At 43.7% G+C, this 16,354-nt stretch overlaps 1 long non-coding RNA gene across 1 annotated transcript in view; it reads left to right on the plus strand.

The window, feature by feature from the left end:
- The window catches only part of LOC107180979, a 90,094-nt gene that overhangs the window by 5,984 nt on the left and 67,756 nt on the right, over positions 1-16,354 (plus strand). Inside the window, exons 2-4 of the long non-coding RNA XR_006213869.1 lie at positions 367-477; positions 586-823; positions 15,468-15,655. This is a non-coding gene — a long non-coding RNA (uncharacterized LOC107180979). The remainder of the gene's footprint in view (positions 1-366; positions 478-585; positions 824-15,467; positions 15,656-16,354) is intronic.

The raw sequence follows: 16,354 nt of genomic DNA on the forward strand, positions 1-16,354 counted from the left end.
AAATGTGTGCTCTGTACAGTTGCACGGGATCCCTACTCCTTTTATGCAGAACCCTTTCTCCCAAAGATTTCGGTGAAACTAACTTCACCTAAACTTGCCCTTTGATATGTTCATGTATGCACATTTCAGCCTATGCATAGCTGCTCCACTGGGCCCTTATGTGCACACCTTTAAGGCCATAAACCATAGACTTGGTGCACATTTGGAAGCTAGGCTCTGGGCTCTTGCACCTATAGAACTGTCCATCCAGGTGGACAGGAATCATTTGCTGATCTGAGGTCTGCTTTTCTCTTTCTTTCTTTCTTTCTTTCTTTCTTTCTTTCTTTCTTTCTTTCTTTCTTTCCTTTCACCTTCCCTGCTTTATAGATGGCAAACCTTTCCTACAGAAGCTGCCCATCAGACCAGTGAAACCCGCAGGACGAAAAGTTCTATTCAAGAAGGGAACAACAAGGAGGAAAAAAAGGTCAACATTCCCAGGTAAAACTAAAACAAATGTGTATCATCTATCGTTTGCTTTTACATGTCTGAATGAACAACTTCCCCAAATCTATGTAAACTACAACGCTTCATAAAATTCTGTTCCAGTGAACCAATGAACACAAGCACGCCCCGACATAATTAAAAGCGAACCCAGCCAAAGGCAGCTGTGAGAAGGCAAAGAAAGATAGGCAGGAAGGTGCTATCCCTGGCTGTGACTCTGCAGTCGTGTGAGGGGAAGAAAGCCAGAGAAATGGAATGGGCTGAACTAGCAGAGAAACATTGAGAAGGCTGACAATTTTAGAACTGGAGACGGCTGAGTAGCTATTTACTCATCCCAAAAAAGGTATTCGCTGGGACCCTCCGAAAGCTTGAGATACGTAATCAGGGTGTTTCGTGGAGCAAGATAAGGGAGAGATTGCCAGCTTGGGGTGTCTGTGGGCCCGATCCCTGGTGAATGAACCCATGGGTTGGGAGGAGATATTCCCTGAATGAGGGAGAGCTCATGCATCACCCCTAGAGGCCTGTCCCCCCTAAGGTTTGTGGATATCTGTGGGCAAGTATGGAAGGCTCCTGCTTTCTGGTTACTCTCTGTACCTGGGGGAGATGCCTCTAGGGGACAAAACAGAGAACCCCAAGACAACTCCAGAGAAACCCGCATCTGGGGCCAAGCTGTAGGGAGACAGGTGACACCGACTGACCTTTCACTCCCAAAGGCCCTCATGGTACAAACAGCACTTTGGCCTACACTTGAGAAGGTGGTGGGGAGATGGGGGCAGAGGCTGAGGGGGGAAAGAGTATGTGTGGGGGGACAGAGTTTGGAGGGGCCAGGGATGGGTAGGGGGACAGTGTCTGTGGGGGTGGGAGGGGAGTGGGTGGGGGTGAGGAAAGAGTATAGGTGGAGGTCGACAAGGTGACAGAGTTAGGGGGAGAGTGCCACTGGGAGTACTAGGGGTGACCGGAAAGGTAGGGGAGGAGCACCAGTTCCCCCACCAGGTGGCTTGCTGGGGGCTAAGTGGCACGTGGGAGTGTGGTTGGAGGACTGAAAGGGAGTCGGGAGAAAAGGTCCAGAGGCGACATGTGGCCTTTGCTGAAGCCTGGATGAAGGGCGCAGCAACTAGGTTTCCTCAGGCCCTCACCAGTCTCGCTGAGACAGGAAGCTACTGGCTGGCTTACTAGTCCCAGCTTGACCCGAAGGCCTAGGACCCCCTGTGAGGCCCGGCCTCACTGGGTGGGGCATCCGGGGGTCTCCCGCTGGGGATGCCCCCCCCTCCACCACAGGCAGGCCTGCACCCTGCTCCCCTCTCCTACCTCCAGCCCTGCCCTCCCCCACTCTCCCAGTCTCCCAGCAGGACGTCCCCTGAAGTGCCTCCATCCCCACTCTAGGCCCAGGGTTGCTTCTGAGCCCCAGGTCTCCCTGGGCACTCTTCTTTCCCTCCCAGATAAGACGCCTTCACCCCTTCATCTCCTCCATGCTAATCTTCTGCTAGTGGTGCCTGAGGCGGGGAGGGCGGGTAGCAGGCAGAGGGCAAGAGAGCCCAAAGTGAACTCAAAGAGAAGGGAATGACACAATTCAACAGAGAGCTAACGTTTGCAAGACATGGCTAAGAATGGCAGTTGGTGACCCTGTTGAGGGAGCCGAGTGTACTGGAGCATTTGGGGTCTTAGCCAACATGGGGAGATCATTATCATGTGTGGGATTTAGTTGAGCCTCTGAAACTTCAATTAGGAACACAAGCCTAGAAGAATCTGGATGAGGGGCAAACGCGTCCACACGTAATCCTCTGGGTATCCCAGTGGTCTTTCTGTGAGACTTCAGAAGGAGGCAAACAGACGAAGTGAGAAACGATGATAGGCAGGTTGGCATTTATTGAGCACTTCCAGGGCCATAACTGTGCCAGATGCTTTATACCCAGCACTGCCATTTTCTTAATTCTAAAATGCCATGGATTAGAAGATGCACTGACAATGTAAAGATGAGAGAGAAGGAAAACACAGTGACCTTAAATGCACAATAGGTGGTAAAACATCCTGATTTCAGGAACGTAATAAAATATGAGAAAACAGGAATCTCAGAAGTGAAGAAACAAAGTCTATTAAGTGTAGTTGTCTCAGCAGCCCTGATAGGAATTATCCCCACTGTATGGATGAGTAAACTGAGACTGTGGAAGCTTTCACCACTTGCTCAAGGCCACAGAACCTGTAAGTAGCAGTCAGCAGTGACGCCCGGTCTGCCTGTGCGGTCAGAACCAGAACAGTCTCTCCCAGGGCACGTAACCTCTGCAAGATTGGGCTCCTTCAGCTTTTTTCCTAGCCCGGGTTCTGTCTGGACCCTTTTACCACTGGCGACCCCTCCCCCACCCTCTAAGCTCTGGAGATTTCCAGGAGGAGAAAGTAATTCATTGGGGAGAAAAGGTACAAAATAGTCAAATTACATTCTTCAGATTCAAATAGAGTCTTTAAAAGGGTAAAAATCCATGCATGCCAGGTTTTGCTGTGCACTGCAGGAAGTCGATGAATTCAAGGATCCCTGTATTGCTGAAAATAGAATTGTAAAAAATAAAAGGGGTGGGGGGAGAAAGTGAACGAAACTAATCCTATTAAACGTGGTAGCATGTTTTTGTGGCACGCAGGGAGAGATTAAGCACAGGAAAGGGGATAAGTACTGCTTCAGTTTCACTAAACTAATGTGACAACTTGTCATTGGAAATCTTTGCAGCCTGTTAGTAGATGACTAGCTGATTCAGAAGTGTTTTCTATCCTTCCCTTTGTGTCTCCCGTGAGGTTTTTTTTTTTTTTTAATTTTCTTTCTTTTCCTGTTTCTTTCTTACCCATGCTGCTCTATTTTGCTTTTTAATCCTTCGTGTCTCCTTCAAGTCAAAACATTTAGCTGGCTCTAATCAAGATTTGGTTTTGAAGATGCCCTTTGACCTCGAGTTGCCCAGAGAAGCCCCGGAGGGGACTGCTCTCCATCCCCAACCCAGCTTCTGTCCTGTGGCTTGAAAACCCGAGTTTCTGGGGGAACACTCTCATTTCAGATGTTTCGACCTTCTCCTCTCCCCTTTCTCCTTTTCCTTTTTTGTTTGCACCTTCTGTTCTCTCCTGTTTGACTTTCATTTCCGTGCTTCTGGTTTTTTTTTTTTCCTCCTGTTTGACTTTCATTTCCATGCTTCTGGTTTTTTTTTTTCCCTCACTTTCCCTTTCTCCTCTTATCTTTCCTAATTCCCTTCCTGTCACCTGCTTTCTTTGCATCTTCTCTTTCATTTCTTCCTTAGAATTTCTTTTCCCTCCTCAGTGTGCCCCGGTAGCTCTCTTAGTGTTTCTTTCCTTCGGCTAAGACTGTTACATTCCTCGAGAAAAGTTGTGAATCCCTCCCAGTGGTGTCCATGTTATAGCAGTGACTGCAGCTGAAGTGGGCAGTGTCCTGGGGACCGGGAAGCCCCAGGGCCCATCACAGACAGGCAGGGAACAAAAGGCCGATCTAAATCAAGAGGAAGGCAAGAATTTTAGGCTCGGTCACCGTCTTTCCAAAGCAGGTGTCTGGCTTGTTTGGAAATGTCGCTGACAGTCCCTCTCCCTCTTGCTTTGGCATCACCCTCTCCCCCGTTCCTCCTCCCTCCCCCGCTCCAACTTTCCCCACTGGCTTACCACCAGAGGCGAGATGTTGAGTCAATGGAAAAACAACATTCGCCAACATTAAAGGGAGACTGTTTAGAAAAGGAAGGCCCTGCTGAGGTGCAGAGGAAGCCTGTACATTAACACGGGCCACCTCTTATCTGGGGCAGCTGGGTCTCAGCTGCCTGGGCTGATTCCCTGGCTTTGCCAAGAGGCCTTCGGCAGAGAGGCTGCCTTGCAGAGTGGGAGGGGGGTGGGGTGGGGGGGGGGGACTGCTCCTTCTCATCCAGGACCAGAGCATCCCAATCACTTTTAGAGACAAAAAGTCATGGCTTCTCTCCCAGGGACTTAATGGGTGTGTGTGTGGCGGGGGGAGGCAGGGGGAACCTGGACCAATAAGTAAAGTCTTGCAAAAGGCTACAGGTCCTCTGGGCCTTTGCCTCTGAACACTCCTCACCATAAACCAGACTCCTCTCATTTCCAGTCCTTTTGCAGACTCCCCAGTGCCGTACCAACTGGCTGTTCTGACCTGAACGTGAATTGTAGGGAAAGACATGCTAAAGTGACCCAAAGGAGAATTTAAAAGAAAAAACAAAACACGTGGTTAGGTTCACCCCGGCTCTAAATTGCTTACCGTTAAGTCTTGAGCCAGCTGCCGATGGAAAGATAAGGTAAATCCCTAATCAGTCAATAATTAACCGAAGTTCCATGAATGGGCCAGTCGGCCAAATCCTGCTGACACCTTCAGATCCCTGCTTTAGTGGGATGCTTAGGTAGAACCTTCCGATAGACCCCACTCGTGGATCCCCATGAGGGGTAAAATGATGCCGGTACCTGCCAGTGAAATCTTTTCTTAGGCTCACTCCTTTGGATAACATCTGCAGATTTCACTTTGGGAAATGTGTGTGTGTGTGTGTGTGTGTGTGTGTGTGTGCGCGCTCACGCACGTGTGTCAGACAGAACAGCTTGGAGATCCATTCTGGTTCCAGGTCAGTTTGAACCAAATCCCAGATGTGTTCTGATCGTTACTCCCTTAGTCTTCCTAGAGGACTGTATCTTTTTTTTTTCCTGCTTTTCCCATCATTGTAGTTTCTTCCCAGTGCCTATAGATATTTCTGTTCCTTGTCTCTCAAGGTCAGTGTGTCTTCAATTTGTGGTAAAAGCAGAGATGCACTTTAAGTGATGAGCAGCCGCATAGCCCTACCAAAGCAGGAGAATAATTTTCAAATTTTAAGTAAGTAGAAAATTAAACGACAAATAAATACTGATTTTGGTGCTTCTGGCAGGCCAGGTTCTTTTCACTTCCTACGGAAGCAAATTTTTAGTAAGGGGCTTAATTCTTAAATGGTTCTAATTTCCATTTTTTGGTTTTGCTTTGCTTTGTTATTCTGTACAGCATTTAGTGTATTATGATATGTGCTTGTAGTTATACTATTAGATGAGAAAAATCAGTATATTAAGTGTGGTTTGAATTTTTCCTAAGATCAAGCTGTGGGTCACGACAGGATGCCAGTCTATGAACTTTTCCCCTAATTTTGTCTGCTCAAGCCATTTGAAAAACAGGTTCTTTTAGACACAGGGGGAGTGGGGTGCAAAAGTGTGGCTCGATGTGGTTCCATCTCCATTCTGGGAGAAAAACAACAAAAATTGAACGTTTGTCTACGAAGGTGTCACAAGGGTGTTATTCCTTCATGTCAAAGATGGTGCATCCATTTACACTTCCGTTGGTTCCACAGCTCAGCCTCTGTGATCACCAACACATTGTTCTTCTCTCCTAATAGAACTCAGTAGTCTGGGTGCTCAATTAATCTTTGGCTGCTTGGGGGAATTGCCAATGAGTGGAAGTTCCGCCAATGATCTGTGACACCCTTTTCAACAAACATTAATTGAATGACATTTCTTTTTTCCCCACATCATCCATCTGTCCTTTCTTATGCAACTTGTGAGTTTCAAAAGGGCAGAAGGCAAGCTTTCTTTTGGTCACACATTTGGCCTAAGAAGACAATCTAAGAATTAAACAACATAATCTACCACAGCCTTATACATAAGTCTAGAAGATTCATCGGCCTGCAACAACATGTTAAATATAAAACCGGCTAGGGCCAGCCGTCTTTTTCTCTTTGCCCATTAAAACTTCTTGCTTTCATCAAGGTGGTAAGTGGTTACATACAATGTTACGACAATCATTTGGGGATACAAGTGGGAATGGGAAAGATAAGAAGAAAAACAGTGAGAATTTTTTTTTAAACTAGTCATTAAATTTGTAGGTAAACCTGGGATCTAGGTAAACCTGAGATCCAGTTTTCTTGGGCTTTATGTTAACTTTTGATTGTTTTAAAATAGGAAAAAGTATCTCACCTATAAGAGGGCTGGTAAGTAAAGCAGAGGACATACATCATGCTGTCTGTGTGGTCATGTTGCTTGGATATTAAAATGAGATTTAAAAAAAATGAAACTGGAATCTATTTTTCAACAGGTTGAAAGGCATTTATAATTACACTAATAATTTGTGAGTATCATACTAATGAGGATAGGGAAATGTAGACCTTGACATTGGCACGTTTAGTTACACTCACTATGAAAAAGATGTTTACCCCTCGAGAGTTTCTTAAGAAAAAGAAAAATCAATCTCCATCAATGAGCAATATTTTTCTCCCCAAGGGATATTGATTTGAACATTGACTTCGCAATGGGTGAGTTATTTCCTTCAGGCCCCCTGTTATGAATTGTTAGGTGACATGTCTTTTATGAGCCAATAAACATGTTGTTTCTAGTATAGTAATCTTGTCAGGGAGATTCCAACTTCTGAGCTGTGGTTGGTTTGGGATATTTCAGCTTTTGGATGTCTGCGTTAAGTATTTCTATGGGATATATTCCAAGTTTAAAAAGCAGTATCGCTCATCTCCCTTATTTTTTAAACTAAGAGTAGCCTTTCAGTACTTCTGAGGGAAAATCAGGTGGCAGTGAATAATTCCCTTTTCTGCTTGCTCCTCAGCTTTGTGTCCTCTCAGCTTGTGCATGGACCCATGACTCATGTGTAGTCATACAAATGTCTTCATGGCTCCCTTTTCTCCCTTTACATAACGGTACAATGTTGGTATCTCTAATTCTGAAAATAAACCAGATTGTCCATTTGCCAGAGGAACCAGTACGTCAAGGAACATCGTGATGGGTGGAAGCAGAGGAAAGGATAAGTGGCGTTGGATGCTTGTTGACACGAATGAGCGTTTTTTCAATTCATCTGTCAGGATTTGTGTGCACTGCATTTTCTTGATGAGCTCCTTGAAGGACGAATTTAGAATTTACATTAGATCGCCTTAGGGTCGATTCGTCCATCCGTTCGTTCTTGAACGAATATTAACCTGTGCCCATATCATGTGCCACACACCATACTCAGCACTGATGATAAAGAAGACCCATCTGAGGCTTTCACAGTGTGCTTGGGAAGGCATCAGGTCGGATAGTTCTGGATACATGTTGACACAAAATACTTTAGGAGCCCTGAGGCTTATTTCACAGAAGCTGGGAGTAGCAAGGAAGCCTTCAGGGAGAAGTTAAGCAAAAGCGTTAATTCATCGGACCATGGGCTCAGGAGAGGAACAGAAGCGTGTGTCCCCGTTGCAAAGGGAGCGGAATCCTAAGCAAGTCACTGTATCCCCCTGAGCCTTAGTTTCCTTGTCTGCAAACTGGGAATAGTGATACCTGCCTTCTGAGATTGAAGGTTAAGTGAGATTGCATGAAGAGGCCTCGACACCGTGCACAAAGTCGACACTGCATAAATGTCTGCTAGAAAGGTATGATAAAGTGACACCTTAGCACACTCTCTAATATTAATCCAGCAAATATTTGTTGGGCACTGACCAGGTGTCATGCCGTAGTGCTGGGTTCTGGGCAAAAGACCAGCAGTTCGTCAGGAGACACCATGAGGACGGAGCGAGAGATAGAATGACAGGTGGCTCCTGCGAGGCGTGGAGGAGGCACACTTCTGTGCGTGGCGGGCCTGAGCTGGTCTCTTACTGCTGGAGCCCAGAGCACCAGGGGCGGCCTGAAGGAGGAAGAGCCAGCAAAAGTCGGTCTTGCCCGACCAGGAAGGGGCTTGTGGGGCAGTGATGGCCTCAAAACAGGAAAGAGACAGACAGATTTGTTCATCTGTGATTTCTCAGTTTCCTCTAAGTTTTCCCACGGGTGTTCCTTGCCTTTCTGTAGCTGGATCGCGGCCTCTTCAGAAACCAAGAAGCCCATCTGTTTGCTGCTGCCTGTTCTAATGTGGCGCCTCTGATATACCCTCAGTGAACGTGGCTAGGTCTTTATACTTCCCTCTTCTCCACATGCTGAAATTTTCCAGTCCTTTCTGAAGCCCAGTCAGTTTCAGAGTGCTCAGATTTAAGTGCTTGCTTGTGTGCTTATTGAAGAGATTCGTGAATTGAGAGTTGTGATCGTGTCACTGCCTAAAACTCTTCATATTGCTCTCAGGATAAAGTCCAAGGTCCTGAATGTGTGCCACAAGACTTTTCATCATCTGGCTTCTGTCCTGGGCTCCTGCCTCACCTCCTGGAACTCCCCATTCTCCCCACGTCTCCACGTCACTGGCTTTTCTCCTGTTACCTCAGCACTGCTGGTACCTTTATCGTGTTGCTGCCTTTGTTTGAAAGGCCTCCCCAATCCCTTCTCCAGACAAACTCCTCTCTTTAGTTAGGGTCCCACTTAAAAGTCATTCGCTCAGGAAAGGCCTCCCTCATTTCCTAGGTTAGATGATCTAATGATACCAGCTCACATCACCTATGGTTTTCTTTTCTTCTGCTTACCCTAAGTGAAATAAGTTATTTGAGCACAGACCTTATTCACCCAACAAATACTCTCTGAGGCCTTCAGAGAATGGCCTAGATGTTGGGAATACCACACAGGAAGACAAAGTCTCAGCCCTTGGAGCTTGTAAGTGAGGCAACAAGCAAGAAGCACATGTGGATGGGATATAATGTCAGTGATATAAACACTCTGGAAAATAGTGAAGCTGGGTAAGGGGATGGAGAGGGCTTGAAGATAAGTTGGGAATGAAAAGAGGGAAGGCTTGTGGTTGTCTGGTTCAGTGTAGAATTCCCAATGCCCAACACAATGTCTGGCATCCAAAAAGGACCTTGCAAATATTTGCTCATTGAGAATCATCTTGGTTCAAGTAGGCCTGAAGGAATGAAGGGTTGAATTAGGCTAACGCAGTGGTGCTTGCTTCTCCCCAAGTTCCCTGACTGTATCTGGGACAGTGTAGTCTGCGTGTTTACCCTACATCCAATGGGAATCCACGTCAAACCTATGTCCCTGTTAAAGTCTACGATAGTCATACCTTTTGTGTGGTAGCCTTGCACACTTTCTTCTTAACCACCACCACAGGCCAAATAGCAACTGGTTGGTGAATGAAATATTTATGCTTTGGAGAAATCTTGATGTTCTAATCAGTTTCTATTTATATAATGATCAACTATGCCTATGAGGAGGAGGAGAGTTTTTTCTGTGATCTCTGTGCATCTAAGTGACTAATGAAGTCAATCTGGACTTGGCAGATTTTGCCACAACTTGGACAGACGTAGCACCCATGATGTCGTGTCACTTCTCAGCTTGCTGGTTGCCTTGTTCCCACTGCTGTGATCTCATGTTTGGCATTTTCCTTTCAAAGTGTTATCTTCCCATTTCGCATGGTCCCTCTGTGTGGCTCAGGCTTAAGGCACTGTCTACCACTTGTCTTTCAACCAATCTTGTCTTCTTAAAGAATATTCTGAAGACCAAACATTCTGTTAGCTTTAGTTTGTTTTAATTTTGGAGGAGCCGAGGGGGTGGGAAGAGGAGAGGGGAATTCATACTTTCGCAATTTTTTTCTTAATTTGAATGACAGAGCTGGACCGCGGGGCTGAGTTTGAATTGAGATTCAGACAAATTGGGTTCGTTCTCTATAGTCTTGGTTAAAGAAAATTTGCACAGCACGAAGGAAATGAGCAAAAGAATGGTTCGGATTCTCTTCTGTGGACCCTAGCGTACCTTTTCTTTTGTGCTGGCCCCACAACTCCCGTGAAACAGCATCTTTCCCTGCCCTGGGGGCCTCTTCTGGTTTTGCACTGTTATAGGAATTCATTGCTTTGTTTGTATCACTCTTTGGACCAAAAAAGCCGATCAAAGTCCATACTCTTAAGTTCACTTTGGCTCCAATCCCTGCTGTTTTGTCTGTCCCACCCCTTTCTGTGTATCACACTGTTTATCTCCACAACCAGATCTCAGAATCCCCAGCAGAAAATCACATAGTTTGTATCTGCCATTAACCAGCTTCCCCAACCACCCCATGCCCTAATCAGAGGCCTTCCGATAGTTGCTGCTCAGGGGTTTGGGTAAGAATAAGATCGGAAAGAAATGGAATATATTTCCAGCTTCACGCGGTTTCCTTCAATCTTATCAGTTTGTAATTATATATTTACTTATCTTTTTACGTATTGACGGCTCTACCTTCCCTCCAGCAATAAGCCTCATAAAGGCTGGAAAATGTGTCTGCTTTGTTGACCAAGGTATGCCTGATGCTGGCCAGAGTAAACATATTTAATGAATCTCTGTGGAATATAGGAGTGACTATAGAGAAGAAGGAGCTTATTCAGGGTGGATTTTCACTTACCCTTAAGAAGTGAAATGAAAGCAAACTTTGGTGGTTTTGTTTAACTGTGGGCAAATTGGTATGGACTGAGAAATTCAATTAACTGTATTCATCAATTTTTGTTTCTGGGCTAGAATCGTCAGACTGAGACCCGGAATTCTTGATTCCCTTTTGTGGCATTAAAAAAAAAAACAACAAAAAAACAAAACAAAAAACCCAACCCAAACCTTGGCATATTACACCACCCAGATTTTTTTTCTTTGTCTCAAAGAAGGCTAAGCTGAACACTAGATTCCTTACCCAGTGCAACGATCAAAAACTCCTAAAACCTCAGCTGCCTTGGATGATGTCACAAAACCCTCAAGAATGCTCACTGCTGAGTTGGGCACAGGCCCAGCAAACACAATTCTTTCTGCCAGTTATTCAGGGTCTTTGACAGATTAGGTGGTCTTTCTTATTCTTTCTTCTTCCTCTTCCCCTCCTCCTCCTCCTTCTCCTCCTCCTCCTTCTTCTTCTTCTTTTTCAACCTCTGAAAAGGCAGTTCAGTTTACCTCTAAGCAAGACATTAGCTCTGACTGCCCCCAAATAACATTTTAATTGGAATCTCAGTCCAAACAAATGCCCAGCTTCTTTATTAACCTCAACAGTGTAATTTTTCAACCTCAGACTGATTCAGGGGGAAACTGTCTCACTCAAACTGCCATGCAATGGAACATGGCAGTTTTCCTCAACCAGTCTCTCTTCTGACCTTGATTTGAACCTTAATCTCTTCTACCCGTGTTTTCTTTATTAGCTGCTCATAGCTGTGGCACAAGACTAATTTTCCTGTTTTTAGACTACCAGTTTACAGAGGTATTTCACTCCCTGTTTGATTCCCAAAAGTAACCAAGATTTCATGGACCTCGTTGGGAAAGGGAAGGTAATACCCATTCTTCACATTTCTTTTTAGGTTTTGTAATTTACCGTAGCTGCTTTGCAAAATATGCTGTAGAATTTTAGACTGTACTTGCTTTGCAAAATGTGCTGTAGAATTTTAGTTTGTACTTTTGAGGTACAAAGTTTAGGTACAAAGAAATCATACACTTAATTGTCAGAAAAAAACTAAAAAAAAAAAACCCTTCTAAATGATTACAAAAGACTTTTCATCAATAGACAGGTCCACTCTCATAAAGTGAAAACTAAGGCTATTACCCGAGTAATTTAGGCAAACACAATATGTTTTTTTTTTTTTATTAGAAATCTCTAATCTTTTGGGGGAGATACGAATTATCCAGATAATTGCTTCAATTCCTTCATTTTTATGCTGAAATATAGTCAATGAGTAATGACAGAGAAAATAATTTTTTCTCAATTATACATCTGCATTTTTTGACGTTGGTAAAATGATCCAAATTAAAAAGAAAAAAAAAGGCACCCTTTTCAATAACAATGAAAAAAAAAACGTGTTTATTTGGAGTATACCTTAATATAGCAGAACTATGTAGGTAGAAAAACAGTGCTTATGATCGTGTGCTCAATTAGATTTATTATAGGTTTTTGTACTTTTTGGCATTAGCATGAAAGCATATTGGTTATTAGTTTTTATAACCTAATTGGAGGCTTTGTATCTAGTTACCCCTCTGTTCTCAGCTTCATACAATAGTTTGTTGATTGCAAAAATTACATTTCTGTGACTTTAAAGTCCTAGAACTAGGTCTGCCACTGCAAGTTGGGGATTCAGCCTGGTGTTTGGAGGGCAGGGACCATGTGCCCTCTGGGTGTGAGGGGGTAGGCAGCTGGGAACAATTGTCTGTCCCCCGCGGTGTTCAGTGGCATTAGCAGCACGTTGGCATGATAAACTTTGCCTTCATTTCACTGGCTCAAACAATTAGTGGGATTGAATCAGAGTTCTCCCAGATCATAGTTTATTATATGTTATTAAATTCCATTATTCAAGAAGTTGCCGCTCTGATTATAAAACTTCCCAGCATATCCTGCAAAGCCCTCATCTCCATCCCTGGCGCATTTCCTTTTACATTTATCTTTTGCTTCTCTGATAGACAAGCTTTTTTTTTTCTCTCTCTCTCTTTCTTTTTCTTTCCCCTTGGTACTTATTTAAAGAGCTAAGAGCTAATTTGAAAATACATCTACGAAAGGACAACAAAAATGAGATGTGAAAAAAAATGGGTGAAGATTCTTAATTAGTCCATTATTTGACACGCACGATTTAACATGGTATGCTTAGCATTGTGCATTCCCCAAAAGAACAAGGCTCTTTTTTTTTTTTTTATCCCAATCTTTAACTCCCTCTCATTCATTATATCCCTTCTTGTCACTTTCCATTAGCTGATCATGACATCCTTTGCTGGAAGGGCGAGCAAGCAGATTACTTCCAAACTGGTGTAAGTGACACTCAAAAGACTGGCCTAAAGGGGGTTCTGTGATAGCAACAAGCTCTTCAGCCCCTGGAGTTGGAGAATGTCATTTCAATAATATATTGGAGTCCATTGTCACATCCTTTCTGTAGCAACTTGGCAACTCCCCAGAAGTGGCAGGAATGGTTCTTCTACCGTGATAGAATCTAATGTTACCACAGTTGCTGATGATAGAAATAATAATAATAATAATAAATTATTATTATGAAGAATTATTTATAAGTATATAAATAATAAAAATCATTATTATTACTATTTACTTAGCCAGTCTAACCCTTCATCTTGCATTTTGCATTTTACAAATGAGGAAACTGAGGATCAAAGTAGCTAAATAAATTGTCCATGGTCCCACAGCTGATAAGTAGCAGAGCTGGGATTTTAATTGTGAGGTCTGATAGACTCCAGGCTATGTCTCTTACTGCTAGAGCAGGTTACACATAACACACCAACTTTTAGGAAACGTCACCATGTCTCCCTAAGTCTAAAAGAGTAAAGAGATGATCAACAGAGCATTCATTTTAACGCAACTGAAAAATAACCTGTCACCAGGCACTTTCGAATGAGGGTGGAGAGGACTGAATGAAGCAGCCAGGGACGAAACACACATGCGCAAATGGTGCTGACTAAGAAGAAAAGGGAAAGACCTCTGATCAGGTCAGCCCTGGAGATGCAAACTGTTCCCAGCACATCTTTCCTGCCCCCAGCAAGCCCCTCTCTTACCCTCAAAAACCTGACCCTGGGAATCATCCTCAGCCTTGGAAGGGCACGGGCCCAGGAAGAGCTGAATGGTTGCAGATAACAAGTCACAATGAACTCTGATCCGAACAGCACTGGGACCAGTCCCGGCTGCCGCTCATGCCTCATACCGGCGTCCAGCCTTCTATGCTCCTCTGTTCCTGAGAAAACATGTTTCCTTCATTCACCAAATTTTAGCCTCTTTCCTTCATTAAGCATGTTTTATCTTCTTTTCCCACCAATCTTTGAAATATTTTCATTATAAAATAGAGAATAGGGAAATACAGGTCAATACATTAACTAAAAGTTACCTGTTTTTCTACTGTAGCAGGAGAAAATTGATAGTCCTATGGTGTATGTCTGTTTTGTTTAAGATATTTATTTATTTATTCATTCATTCATTCATTCATTCATTTATTTATATGTATATAGTAGGCAGTAAAACAGGGCAGACTGAAATCGGACCACCCATTTTTAAATGTAGACACTGCCACCAGCCGTGTGACCTAACCTCTCTGGACCCTAGTTTTCTCGTATGTCAAGTACCTCCCTCAAAAAGCTGTTGTGACAATGATCTGATGTGTGTGAAGTAGCTGGACCATGGGGAATCACTTCCTGCATCTAGTTGCGGTTACATACACGTTCGTCAATGTTCTTGCTCTGTTTCTGACCATGCTCCAGCCTCCTTGATTCCAAGCCTGTAGCTAACTTCATCCTCAGCCACGATTCTGTCCCTTTTCAGTCCATTTGGTGTGATCAGCTTCCCCCTTACACTTCACCAGCGGTTTTCCCGGTCTCAGTTCCTGTCCGTTTAACCCCAACTCTTAAGTAGGCATCACCAGCCTCTTTTCCCCACTATGTGATGGATGCATTTCTGCCTGGGTGCCCTGCCTGCTCTGCCCAAAACCGAGGCAAAGCCTGAGCTCAGCCTTCCTTGTTCCCATCTGGTTGGAAATCCTTGAAGTGAGTGCAGATGGAGGCAATATCACGAGTTTGTGATCATAAAGACAGCAGCAACATCAACCCACAATCTGGGGGCCTCTGGAATGTCATTGAAAAACTAGCGTCAAGACGTGTAGACATACACAATGCCAAAGCAAGTGTATTTGTAATCATTTTAAATGTAAAAAATCATTTTAAATGTAAATGTAAAAAACAATCATTTTAAATGTAAAAAAGAAGTAATTATGAATGATTTTTTTCATCTTCCCTTTAAAAGCCCTCTGTTGTCAAGGCCACCTTCTCAATGATCATTGTACTTCTGAGAAGGGGGAAAATATGTGTGTATGTATGTATGTATGTATGTATGTATGTATATTTTAACTGGGGGGAGGGGGAGTAGTGCATGTGCTGGGAGAGCGGTCGGCTGGTGGCAGGAATGGGGAAGAGAGAATTATATTTAATGAAACTGGGAGTTCACATGGACCTTTCAGACTTAAAAAAAAGTGTTGATTTTTACATGCCAAAGGGGCTTGACGGCTCATGGCTTTGGTGTATTTTTCCAGACGGCAGATGCCATTTTGTGTTTTGCATAAACTGACTAAATTTGCTTGCTCTTTGTACGTATCTCAGAGGCAACCATTCTTTGCTTTCAATAGGACAGAAGAGCTCCTTGGCATCGGAACCCTCCTGGTCCGGTGAGGGAGGGATGCGGGTCGCTCGTGTATGAGGATACACGGCCATCATCCAAAACTTCCCAGTTCAGGTGGAAGGAAGAGGTTGGACCAGAACTTGGGATCCGAGTTGCCCAAAGGATGGTTCGGACGGTGTGAGTGAGTCACAGAAGGTAAGCTATGCTCAAGAACTTTCAAAAGTTATTTTTCCAGTTTGTCCATTCTTCTCTCCATGGAGGACAAATAGGTTCGTTACGCTTTTATTCCAACTCCTCTGCGTCTTGCAATTGCTAGTTGTGTGATCCTGTAATTTAGTAACTCTGTGCTTCAGTTTCTGCAAAAAAAGAAAAATTAGGATGATAATAATAAATAACTCATCTCTTAGGATTGTTGTGAAGATTCCATGAGTTAATCCGCATAAAGGTTTCTGAACCGCGTCTGGCATATAGCAAGTGTTCAAGAAATGTTGATAATTATTGTTGATACGATTCATTTCTATGGAAGTTTGCATTTTTGCCTTTATTTTCTGATGATTGTCCTGTCCAGTTCCCATGGCCATTATGCTAATTCTTTGGGTTGGTTTTATGGAAATAGACTGGTAACAGAGTGGTTAAGCTATTGGCTTTGCCGTCGAACAGAATCAAGTTGAAGTTCTTGAAGTAACAATCAATAGCTGTATCTCCTCAAGAAGTGACTTAATTTCTCCAGGCCTCAGTTTCTTCATCTATAAAATAAGGATGACAATAATCATACCTGCTTCATAACGTGACAGTGGTTGAACATTATCTGGCAAAGATGTAAAAGCATGTTGGTATTGTTATTATTTTTGCTGCCCCAAATATACCGAATAGCTCACTTATAGTCAAAAGTGC

This window comes from Panthera tigris, chromosome F3 (genome assembly GCF_018350195.1).
Source record: "Panthera tigris isolate Pti1 chromosome F3, P.tigris_Pti1_mat1.1, whole genome shotgun sequence".
NCBI lineage: Eukaryota > Metazoa > Chordata > Mammalia > Carnivora > Felidae > Panthera > Panthera tigris.